This window comes from Trachemys scripta, chromosome 3 (assembly GCF_013100865.1).
Source record: "Trachemys scripta elegans isolate TJP31775 chromosome 3, CAS_Tse_1.0, whole genome shotgun sequence".
NCBI classification, from domain to species: Eukaryota; Metazoa; Chordata; order Testudines; family Emydidae; genus Trachemys; species Trachemys scripta.
In genome coordinates, this window is record NC_048300.1 from 56,554,732 (window position 1) to 56,568,336 (window position 13,605).

Below are 13,605 nucleotides of genomic sequence, written 5' to 3' on the forward strand. Positions count from 1 at the left end.
TCATGAATTAAACCGCAGAGCAACACCAACAAGCTCTCTAGCCCCAGACTTTCCCCCCAGAAATGTGTGTCTTGTACTGTCCAGCACACTAATGAACAAAGGAAGCTCATAGAAAGTCCACCATTTCATCAAAGAAAAATGATACGCAACAGCCTTGTTGTCCCAAATGGCATTTCCCACAAACTTCAACCAAACACACTGGTTAAGATAAAACAAGAAGATAAGTTTATTAAGTACAGAAAAACTAGATTTTCAGTGATTACAAGTAATGATGCACAAAAGTCAGGATTGGTTACAAAAGAAATAAAAGAATAAAATGCAAGCTGAATGCCCAACTTAACAAGCTAAGTGAAATTAAAAGCAAAAAGTTCTCTCTCCATAAGTTTACAGTAGTCTGTACTTGCTGAAAAGCCTTCAAGCCAGGACCTCTCCCCCAGTTCAAAGATGTTTCCTTTCTCTTTCAAGCTTTGTAGCTGCTGTGAGTAGAGATGCAGGGAGAGAGATAATTTGTGTTTTGTGTGTTCTCCATTCTTATACCCTAATCCCCTCTGGGAGGATTATCTCCAACTATGGTTCAGGTGACAGGTGATCTGTTACATGGAAACCTCTCACTGTGTCTTTGCCAATATATAAAGTCCTTGCTCACACCCTTCTTCCTGCTAAGGAATAGCCATTGACTAGGTGATTGTCCAATTGATTATGTTGATACCTGGCTGGGGGCATCGGTGTGTCTTTGTCCTTAAAGAACTGGTTTGGGCCTGCCTTTCTAACTCTGGAACATGTTACAGCAATATTATGCAGTAGAAATGTATAACTTAACATACAATGTTGAGACACAGATTTACCAGGATAATGATGTTCAGCGGATTATGATGTTTCAAATGCTACCTAACAAGGCATACTTCGTACAAAATTTATCATGGTCTTGTAAAAGTGGTGAACATAATAGTATAGAGTAGACCATCACAAGGAGTGTTTCAGTTCTCAGACAGGATATGGATCTGTATTTTGCAAATGGCCTCTACCTTCATGATGGGACAAATCCCAATCTTGGATCTAAAGACTCTAGCCCTTTGAAACACTGGAAATCTGGATTGGGAATTGGCTTGTGAGGTTTGGGTCCATCTCTACAACATAGTCAAACTAAAGACCTTATGTCCTGCCCTAATGCTTGTGAATGGAGATGGGGGATTGCTCTGGGAACTTTACTATGAATCCCTTTGCGGACACTGACTGTGAGCTAAGGTAGACTCAGACTAAGCCCTGATCCAAAGGGGGATATGCTGTGAAAGTGGCAGAGTCAGTCCTGTTCCTTCTGCCTGCAAAAGGAGTGAAATAGAGTGGTAAAACAAACAAAACATTGCGGCAGAGATGAGACAAGTTGCTTGGCATCCACAAGATCAGCTTCAGCTGTTTCTCTGAAAATGATTTTGACAGCCTCTCCCACTACCCCCTGCCTATGGGCTCACTCATGCATTATGCACCAGAGCGGTCACCCCCGCATTTGGTTGGTGGGATGGCTGCTATTGCTACTGCTGCTGCTGCTTTGATGTCCTCCAGGGACCCTACTTTCATTTTCTTTTGCTCTGATGATATATCAGTGATTCAGCAAGCCTGGCCTGGCGACGTGTGTTTATTTCCTTGTCAGTAGAAAATCACCAATCTCTAAATAAAAATCAATGCAGAAAACTCTCTCTCATACTATATATATCATTTCCCCTTTCCTCTCCCTTTGAAGCTTCTGGGCCTGTTTGCACAAGAGATGCTGAAGGAACTTTGCTAAGTTTGGCTATTGTTACCGCTAAGGATCACTGATGGAACCTGTCTGCATTTAAAAACAACACAGCCCTTGCTTCTACTAGAAAAAAAATCAATCTGTTGTATAGCGATCAGTTGTTCCACCACTGACCGAGTCTGTCTGTGTCCACATAGGCCATGCTATACCAGTTCAAGGCCACAAGCAGATTTGCCTTGTGTCTTCACTTACAATGACCTGCACCAATTGAAGTACAATCCCAGAGTTCCCTGCACTCCTCCCTGATATAACTGGGTAGGAATGGGAACACACTGGTATCCACTCTGGCACTCACTTGAATGAACTTGTACCAACTAAGGCTTTACCCCTACAAGTTATAGGGGTAGTTTCTATAGATTGTTTACTGGGCAACAACTGACTGATTGTAGTCAATCTGGGTGTGGACACATGGTGCCCTTCAACCAACTGAATGCCATTATAATTGATTGATTATTTGAGTCCAGGTAAGGCCAGGTCTGAGGGCTTACCCCCAAAATACATCGCTTGCCTCCGATAAAAGGAACCTGACAAACAGAAATCCAGCTGGGAAGATATCCTCTTTCTAGAGATTTGCGAGGGACTTTACCAGCCATGCTGCAGAAAGGCTGGCTTGTGAATCAGCCAGGGAAACGCATAAATGGAATAGAAATCCATCCACAATGAGATGGCAAGGAGGCATAATAAACAGAGATATGTTTGTCACCTAATACATTTAACTCTAAACTGGACATAAGCTCTAGAAAATAGACTCTAGGGAACAAACCTGCATTGGCCAGAGGAGAATTAGCTGACCAAACTGGCAGTATTTGCAATTTCTGTGGCTGCTTCTCCCTCACTGTGCTATCTGAGCACCTCACAAATACTAATGAATTAAGCTCTGCAATGCCTCTGAAATGTGGGAAAGTATTATTATCTCCATGTTTCAGACATGGAAATGGAAGCACAGAGAGCTACAGTGACTTTAGCCACACTCAATAGCAGAAGTAAGCAGAGACCACCAGGCTTTGGGGCTCCTGGTGGATAATCAACTGAACATGAGCTTTCAGTGGGATGCTGTGGCCAAAAGAGCCAATGTGATCCTGGGATGGATAAACAGGGGACTCTCGAGCAGGAGTAAAGAGGTTATTTTACCTCATTTTTTGACACTGGTGCTACCACTGCTGGAATACTGTGGGTTTAGTGCCCACAATTCAAGAAGGATGTTGACAAACTGGAAGGATTCAGAGAAGAGCCACAAGAATGATAAATGGATTAGAAAACGTGCCATATAGTGACAGACTCAAAGAGCTCAATCTACTGAGTTTAACAAAAAGAAGGGTAAGGGGTGACTTGATTACAGTATATAAGTATCTACATGGGGACAAATATTTAATAATTGTCTCTTTAATCTACCAGAGAAAGGTATAACACGATCCAATGGCTGGAAGTTGAAGATAGACAATTTGACTGGAAATAAGGTGTACATTTTTAACAGTGAAAATAATTAATCACTGGAATAACTTACAAGGTAAATCCTCCATCCCTGACCATTTTTAAATCCAGATTGGAATTTTTTTTTTTCTAAAAGCTCTGCTCTAGGAATTACTTTGGGGACGTTCTATGGCCTGTGCGCTATAGAAAGTCAGACTAGATGATCACAGTGGTCCCTTCTGGCCTTGGAATCTATGAAACTTCTAACTCCCCATCTTGTGTCTGGACTGCAAGGTCATCCTTTCCTCCCCTCCCACTCTGTTAGGTCTTTTCCATCTCTAACTCTTGGGTTCCTATGAAAGGTATTAAAGGAGAGAGTGGAATCCTAGGGCTATTGTTGCCATCTGCTTCCCTAGCCACAAGGCAATGCCAAGCCCTGTGCTGGAAGCTGCTGTTAAAAGAGAACCCACATAGCAGAATATATGTTTTATGCAAGAGGCCTAGAGAGAATCTCCCCTGTCAAACCATCTGTTCCTGCTTCAGTGGCAGAGTGAGTGCTCTCCTCTGCTGGGAACGTCACATTGATTTCAAATCCTGGCACAAACAGCCCCTGTGAGTGATCAGAGACAGACAGCCACGTTCACATATAGAATGTGCAATGAGCGAACCATTAAGTCTTTCTTTTCTTTTCTTTTTTCTTTGGAGTCAATGCAAAAGCAATTAAGAAACGCAGCATAACTTTCCATCTGAAAAACCATTTCTTGCATACATAAAGCAGATGAACTCCATCTCCCTCCAGGGGTTTATTGAGAAGGGGCCAGAGATTTCTCGTTATTAACTACAATTGCCTTGGCGATGTGGACATTATCAATAAAGAGCCATATTCCCCCTGCAATCCTTCCCAGTGCAAGTGAACACAATGTGTTTTAAAAGATATGTGATATATTATTAGCATTAGCATTATTGTGGGGCTTCTGTCTTTGGCTTTGTGTTTAATCAAAAAGGAGTTTTAGCAGGTTGTTTTTGAAATCCCCCTCCTTATAAAAAAGTGGTTTCATGAAAAGTAGCTCTGATTGTAAACATGTCGCCTTTGAAAATATCCTTGGCAAGGTTAATAAAGCCAGCCGTGTAATTCAGTGCTATTCCTTCGGAGACAGTACTGAGCCAATGCCCCGGTCATGGGGTTAACTTTTCAATGAGCTATTAAACCAAAGCCCGTACCATTTCCAGCAAATTGCTGCTGGATTCCTATTGCTTGGTGGTAACTGTGCAGAGTGATAGCATATACAAACCCCACACAGGGCAACAAGGGGCTAAGAAGTTGCTTGGGGCTTACCCAGCTCTGCCCCGCCACACCTGCAAGGCATGCATTGGCTGGTGGAGGAGCTTAAAAGGGGAGCAGAACAGCTCCCTTGTTGGCAGGCTAGGGAAGAGAATAGATCTTCAGCCCCCCACTCCTGAGGAAAGAGCTGACTGAAGGCAGGAGCTTCCCAGATGACCGCTGCCTGAAGGCCCCACCCAGAGGGAAGGGAGGGCCAGTGTCTGATGCACACTGAAAGGTCATTGCCCTCTATTTTTATTAATTCAGTTTATCTGTGTTAGTTCCCCTTGCTTTTTGTTCATGGACAGTCTGCCCTGGAAGAGGGGAGACTTACAGTGACCTGGCCGGAGGACCAAGGCACAGGAAAAGGTAGGTCGCTTGCAGAGATGGAGCAACTGTTAGCAGGAGACACCCAGCAGGAAGAGATCTCCTATGCCTGGCCCGGCCCCCCAAGGAGGCTCCAGTGGTGAGTCCATCCCTTCACTGCAGATATACTATAAACTCCCACTGCATTTCCAACTGTTGTGGTCTCAGAGGCCAGTCTACGGGGAGAACAGTGGCACCTGGGATCCCAGCCCTTTTGAACCCTCTGTCACCCTTGGTAATGTTGAGCTTTGGCACTCCATGCCAGAGGTCCCACTAAGCAGAAGAGGCAGAGCCAAGATGTATACTTGCCTGTGTATGGGGACAGAGCACTGCTGCTGTAGCCCCCAAGTTAATTCAGCACATATCTCCAGAAAGGTTGCCTTCCCCATCCTGAAATTCTCTCACCACTGCTGGGCTCAGGTCTGCAGAACAATTCTTTCCCAGCAATCCATGTTGGTTTCCCAAGCCCATTAACAGTGCTGCTGTGAAGCTGCTCCAGGAGCCAATCCTCCTCTGTCAGTGGCTTGGTGTCTTTCTCTTCTTCCTCGTCCACCTCCCAGTCCCACTGGATCGTCGCTGAAGATCCTCCTGCTGCTGCCACATCAGCTGCTTGGTGCAGCAGGCAAAGTCCTAAGCTGAATTCTCTTGGGTCTGAGTGAGGATATAGAGCCCAAATAGCCTCTGTATATTCAGAGTTGTCAACATCGTGGCACAGTGCATTTGTTGGGTCCATGCTGGTAGGCAGCAATTCAAAAACGATGCATGCCTACCCAGAAAGGAAATATGGGATGGAGACAGATGAATCATGGGATTTTTTAAAAAATGGAACTAGGCAGGCTTCCACTATGCATCCCACAATGCACAGCAAGAAAAATCCCAGAATGCATGTCTAAACACCGACAGACCATGGTCATCAGGATCAAACCTAGGACCTCTGGAGCTAAATGCATGAGCGTCTACTGCATGAGCTAAAAGCCACGTGGCCCTTAGCTAAGGCTGTAGCAGACTCATTAATCTCTCTCTAAGTGGTCTTGGTGCCACTGGATGGGACAGAACACCACACCCAAGAGGTGTGTGGGTTACACACACTGCTCAGCAGCCAAGCAAAGGTGCATGGAATACCCTCCAAGAATGCCACACCTTCAGTTTGCAGCAAACCAGCCCCATATGTACACAGCAATGTGCATTGCCAGATGTCCTGTATGCATTCTGGTCCTGCAGCTTGCATAATGTGTGTTACCAGATGTGCAGCAAAAAAGCTGAGGATTAACCCCCCCATGTAGACAAGCCCTGAGACTCAGGAGTGGATTAACCCTTACTCCCTTGAAGCTAAATCAGGGCTTGGGTACAGCCCATATTGTTAAAATTCCTAGATACTCAGAGTTTCCTTATTTTCCTTCAGAGTGTTAGCACTGAAAACATCAGTGTTTTCAGAATCCTCCATTTCCTGAATCCTATTTTCCTCCCAGGCCCTAACTCCAGATGCTTTAGATTTCATCTACACGGCAGTTCTAAATGCGCTAACCCATGACAAGGAGATTCCATCTTCAGCCACAACTTGTTGTTTGTGGAGTGGGTAGGGGCAACATAGTTACAGAATCATGTTCAGGAAGTGAATTATGGTTAGAATTGTAGCCCGGAGGGAGAGTAGTGTATCAAGGACACACCCATGGGTTCCATTTGGCTTCTGAACAGCCTTCTTCCAAGTCCTCTTCTCAGTTCTTGCTACTTGTTTCACCTACAAACTGAATAGTGAATACTCTGTACTTTGTTTACATTTTACAAATATGTAACTTTTGGATAGTACAAAACTGAAACCCAAGCCAGTTCAGAGTAACATAACTATAAAACGGTCATCTCACTAACCAAATGACCTTAGACCATTGCAAAAGACCTTAGACTAAACCAAAGCAAAACCACTCTGCAGTGTCCTCTAGTGATGCTAATGGTGCATGTCAGAACTAAGCTTCCACGATAAGCCTCCTACAATAATTAGAAAAGGCGGCCAAGTTCTGTTGCTCCAGAGAGGTTGCATTTGCTTTCAGAAGGATTAAATATTCACTGAGTTCACTTTACAGCACACCGGGTAAAGGTTTAAAGGAGATGTGTGGAAAGAGCAAATTTTGTTGAGTGAAAAATAAATTGGAGAGTGGGGGGATACAACAATGTCCAGAATGATTGTTCCAAGCCCCCAAATGGTACTTTATATGACATTTTTGAAAAATGGTGGGTTTTCCATCATGACATGTTACATTAAGAAATTTCATTGTAAAAATAGATCTTCATCAAAACAAAACAAAATTGAAATTGAAAAACGGAGAGTTTTGTTTGAAGGTAGGACCAACACAGAACGAAATTCAACAAAATTTCACTCAAAATGATCCTACCACACAGCAATAACAAAACCCCACAGTCAAATAAATAACCCCCTGGCCCACACACACACAATTTGAAATTTCACTGGTTACTTGTGAGATTGGACTTGTTTTAAAAAAATCCAATCAAAACAAAAAATATTCCCATTTTTGTGAATTGTCCTGTGACTCTTTTTCACATTGCCCTTTTAAAAAGACATTGTTGAGTACAACTGGACCCAAACCAGGGCCTTCCTTGAAACTAGTTGAGTCTGAGTAGGAATGTTTGCTGTGGCACAGTTATTCCATTGGTTGCATGGGTACAATTGCAACTGCCACTGAATTTAACAGATGTCTGCACAGGCGTGGGTTGGAGAAGCGAGGACACTAGGCTAGCTGATCTCAGTGCAGGATTGGAAGCTAAATATGAAGCACAAAAAGTCTCTTTCCTGTTTGTGAAACAATGTGTTGTGGTTCTGTGGCTCATTTACAAACTGCCTCCCCCTCTCTTAGCCGGTGGCCTCTCCTCTATCTCCCTAGGCTTCCGTTTCTTTTTACTGTGCATCATTTTATTTGCTATTTGCTATTTTGATATTCTATACGTAGGTCCCTTTGCCTCATTTTAAGGCTGAGTTCACAAAGGGAATTAGGTACCCAATGCCTTCTGGAAATCCCTCTTAATTTTACTCCTAGTCTCTCTTTATTTTGGTTTAAATTTCCCACCTTCTTCTTGCTCCTCTTTTATTTAAAAGCATAAGAACAGCCACACTGGATCAGACCAATGGTGCATCTAGTCCAGTACCCTGTCTTCTGACAGAGGCCAATGTCAGGTGCCCCAAAGGGAACAGAACAGGGCAATTACTGAGTGATCCATCACCTGGCAGTCCTAGGTTCTGGCAATTTTACTTACTTGTTAGCTGCTATCTTCTCTCTCTTCTTCTGTCTATGGTACTTATATTTCCCCCATTGCTGTAGCTCCTGAACACCTCACAACATCCTTGTGAGGTAGACAGTGCTATTTATATTGAGGCACAGAGAGGCAAAGTGTCTTGTCCAAGCTCACACAAAATTTATGGCACAGCAGGGACTTGAATCCAGTTTCTAAACTATTGCTCTAAAAATTGGATCCTCCTTCCTCTTCTGATCTGGGTGTTCCAGGGGAACTGAGCCACTGAGTAAAACTTTTCATTTTCTTTTGGTGCAAGGTTATAGTCCCTCAAATTTCACTTTATCTGCAGTTTGGTCAAGATGGCTACTTCGGAATCAGAATCTTACAGACACACTTACTTTGGGCTCTTTCCAGTGTAAAAGGCATCTCAGATTAGAATTCACGACATCCAAGAATCAGGTGTCAAGTATCAGAGGTGTAGTTGTGTTAGTCTGAATCTGTAAAAAGCAACAGAGGGTCCTGTGGCACCTTTAAGACTAACAGAAGTATTGGGAGCATAAGCTTTCATGGGTAAGAACCTCACTTCTTCAGATGCATCTGAAGAAGTGAGGTTCTTACCCACGAAACCTTATGCTCCCAATACTTCTGTTAGTCTTAAAGAATCAGGTGGTGACCCCCTCACTCCTACAGATAAGCAGCTACATACACTCATAGTGCCATGGACTTCAGCAGACTACTTGCATGAGTACATGATTACCAGTGAGAAAGAGGAAGTCACAATGTGGCTCTTGGTGAAATTGTCCACATAGATCCATTTTTGTCTACATATGGGCAAGGCAGCTTAAACAGGAAGTGAACTGAACACACTTGGAGAAGCATTTAAACTCCTATCTGCTTATCCATTCTAAACCTTCCACTCTCCCTAGGGTTCATGCATCACCAACCCTGTGCAGAGTCCCCCAGATGCTATTGTCTACATAGAGTCTGGGCTTAGATTTTGAAAGCTGCCTCAGGGACACAGACATTTTTGAAAACCCACATCCTAAAATTCCTCCTTTAGAGCTGCACTGCAGGGTGAATTCCTTTGAAACCATCGATTTTCCAGTCAGATGAAGAGCACTGAGTCCCTTCAGGGTAGGTGGAATGTTAAATTCCAGGACTGTGTTAAACAACCATCACTGCAAAGGTAACTAGGAAATGCTTGCAACTGCAGAGAAATAAATGTATTAAGAAAGCAAAGCTCTGCCTTAGAGGAAGAACTTAATCTCAGTCTCCTAGATCACAAGCTGCCTGCCTGCATTCCCCTGCTGGGAAGAGTGGATTCCCACAGCCTGCTGCATTTTCTGCCCTTTCAGATTTGCTTTACTGTATGCAAACAAGGCTCTTCTTCCACTAGGAAAAGAGATTTTTCTCCCATTTCCTTTCTCCCTCGACCCCCAATCCTTTAATGAAAAATAGCATCTACAGATAAAGCCTCGTTCTCTTGCTCTTAGAAGAAAAAGATGTTTTCTCCATGCAATTGGGAGACATTTTCTGTAGATGGCATCGGAGTGAGAAACATCTTTTGTGAAAAAAAGAAAAACAAATCTATTGTGTTATTCTCCAAGGGTGAACTTCACCCCTGTGCAGAGGGTCAAAACAAGACCTACGCACCACTTAAGGACCAGGTGTCAGCATCAATCCATGCTTGCCAACCAAGTTGCCTCAAGTCGGACCTTAAGAATCTCCTCTAAAGAGTAGTTTCAGCCTCCAAAGCCATCAGTCCTTGACCTCTCTACTGAAAATGCCAACAAGGGGCCTAAGTAATACAGACTGGGTAGGTTTAGTAAGAACTAGAATGAGATTCTCTAGTGCATTTCACATAGGCCACTGAATAACTTCCAGCTGATTGTAACTAGTGACCTAGGGGTACGGTTGAACCACTGAACTAGTGAATAAGGATTCTGTAGCTTGTTACCAAACTGTTGAGCAATCTAGGAACATGGACACTTCTAGCAGTGACAATTAAAAACAAATATTTCTACCCATTGGCACAGCTTGGATTCTTTCCCTGTTCAAATAGCATCTGCAGCTTATAACAGAAAGGGGTCAGGAAATGGTGGATGAAAAAGGAGAAATACCCAGTTGAACTAAGAAACTATGAGTAGACTAGTGATGTTGGATGCACTTAGAAAGCTTTGCTTCAGCTCAGCATCCACAGGCTCATGAAAATGTATATAGACCTCATTCGGGTGTGTTCTCATGGGAATTTTGGTGCTTCTTGGGTTTGATAGGGTCTGAAAGTACCTCAAGGCCAGTGTCTCTGTTGCTGTATTTCAGCAATTCTGTCAGGGATGTTCAAAGGTGCCTATGAGAGTTAAGTACCCAAATCCCATTGAATTTCCATGGGGTTTGATCACCCAATTTCCTTAGGCTCTTTTGAAAATCCGAGCCTTTGTTTCTGGTCCCACACAGACTCCGGAAATGCAAAGTAACATGCAAAATTTAAACAAACAGAAAATAGCCTGGAACTAATTAGCTCACTCAATATTTTGAAATATCAGACAACTTGCATTTGGTTTGAGGTTGGGGCATAGATTCAGACTGATTTTTATTTTAGCCAAACTATTTCATCTGCCATTCATTTGGGAATAATAATAATTAATAATCCATCTTCCTTACCCATTGTTATTACCGCAATACCATTATTTGACATCACGGAAATGATCTACGATTATGCTCTCAATGCTTGATGTGAATGAAAGGGAGAGCTGCAGAAAACCCATGCTAATGGCAAGTGGTAGCACAGGCTAACTATTTCATCTATTGTGTATTTGCAGACAAAGCTCCTGCAAGCTTGAGTGTTTGTATGTAGGAAAGAGTCGGTCTGCGTTTGTGTGATTTTAAAAAAAATATGTTTGGATAATTCCCGCTGGTTGTTAGTGCAGAGCCTAGGAGGCAGTAAATTAACTATAATTTCACATAGGAGATGAAACCTTTCACAGAAATTAATGACTGACTTTGGGGGGAAAAAGAGATGTTACTCAGATGAGGAACAAATGCAAGACAGAATGACTCTTAACCCTACTTTAAACCAAAGCTACCTTGTTTTTAAATCTGGAACATGATAACAGCTGCAGAAAATATAACAACAAGGACAATTTGGAGTTCCCTCACAGCACTGAACACTTTCCTGATACATGTTACCTTAATTTACATACAGGAAACACCCTCCCCTCGCATATTTGAAAGCCTAATTTTTTCCATCTAATAGTTAATTGCCCAAATACCCTATGTGCATGTGTAAAGGCCTGTTTGCAACTTACATGCAGTAACTTCTCCTTGAAGAGTCCCATGCAAAATACAGCATGCACAGAATTAGGGTTTGCCATTTGAAAATATTAGTCCTTAATGCATCCTAGTCCTTATATAATCCTTAATGATACTGCAGAAATGGGGAGAATCCAATCTTGTGCTCAGATATCACACTGATGAGCAAGGGAGAGAGTTCAAAGCCTCAGCTTCACATCTAAGCCAAAGGAGAGCACCACCACAGCACAATGCCTCTGCTCTTAGCACCGTACTGGGACATTGGCATAAAGGAAGAGTCCTGACTACTCACTCACCGACACCACATCCTGCAGCATGCAGGTGTCCCTTAGGGTTTTCCCATTGAGCCAAACACTGACCCAACTTAACTCTTAGTTAGAGAGGAGGCGATTATAGGGAAAAGTCATTGTTCAACAGGGTTGGAGTTCCAGGCTGCAGACAAGGGGTGAAACAGCAGCCCCATTGAAATCAGTGGTAAAGCTCCCATTGACTTCAGTGGGCCATGATTTTTCACTCAAGATCTGCAATTTAACTAACTAGATTACAGTGGTGGGATTTTCCTCCAATACTCCTATTGACTTCAGTGGGATCAGAGTTTGGCTAACACTGGGTTCTTTTGAAAATCTTACCCTAAGGGTAGGTCCACACTACCTGCCCAATTCGGTGGGTATAGCTCGATCTTCTGGGATCGATTTATCGCATCTCATCTGGACGCAATAAATCGATCCCAGAAGCGCTCCCCCGTCGACTGCGGAACTCCTGCTCGCCGAGAGGAGGAAGCGCTGTCGACGGGGGAGCTTGCCTGTGTCGCGTGGACCCGCAGTAAGTAAACTTAGTTCAATCTAGGAAACGTCGACTTCAGCTACGCTATTCTCATAGCTGAAGTTGCGTTTCCTAGATCGATCCCCCACCCCAGTGTGGACCAGCCCTAAGTTACAAGGTCTGTCAGTGTTACAGGATAGAAGTTGATTGGTCATTTGGGGAACTTGGAGGACATTAGGAAACACTGAGACTTAAGAAGCGCAATCAATTTCTTTTATCCGAGAGAAAGTTAAGAGGTGACTTGATCATGGTCTACAAATACGTACACGGGGAAGCCAATTCTGACAGAAGGCAGCTCTTTATTCTAGCAGAAAAAGGTATAATGGCTTCCAATGGTTGGAAGCTGAAGTTAGACAAATTCAGACTACAAATAAGTCAAAAAATGTTAACAGTGAGGGTTCTGAACTGTTGGGACAACTTACCTAAGGACACAGTAGATTCTCCATCACTTGAAGTATATAAGTTAGTGGTTCTCAACCAGGGGCCCAGGTCCCCCTGGAGGGCCTGAGGAGGTTTCAGGGGGGTCCACCAAGCAGGGCTGGCATGAGACTTGCTGAGGCCCAGGACAGAAAACCAAAGCACCACCGCATGGGGCTGAAGCCCGGGGCCCCAAGCCCTGCCACCTCGAGCTGAAGCTAAAGCCTGAGCAACTTAACTTCATGAGACGCCCTGTGATGTGGGGCCCAGGGCAGTTGTCCTGCTTGCTACCCCCTAACATGGGTCCTGCCTTTTATATGCAGAAGAACAGTTGTTGTGACACAGCTGGGCTGTGGAGTTTGTATAGCATGTTGTGGTGGGGCTCAGAGAGAAAAAGGTTGAGAACCGCTGGTCTAAGTCATAGAACCATAGGCTTAGAAGGGACTGCAAGGGTCATCTAGTCTAACCCCCTGCCAAGATGCAGGATTTGTTGCGTCTAACCAGTGGTTCTCAACCTACTTACCATTGTGGGCCACATCCAATACTACCTGTATGGCCCTGAGGATGTCGTGTGGGCCTCAGAGCTGTACTGATTGGGCTGCAAGCAGCCCATGGGCTGCAGGTTGAGAACCACTGGACCATCCAAGACAGATGGCTATCCAGACTCCTTTTGAAAACCCTTGTCAAAGGAGCTTCCACAACCTTCCTAGCCAGTCTGTTCCATTGTCCTACTGTTCTCACAGCTAGGAAGTTTTTCCTGATATTTAATCTAAATCAAGGCTGGATTACTTTCTAACAGACACGCTATGGCTCAAACAGAAGTTAGAGAAGTTTGGGTTTAATACAGAAATTGCTCTATGAAATTCTATGGCCGGTGTAATGCATGAGGTCAGACTAAATAATAACAATGGTTCCTTTTGGC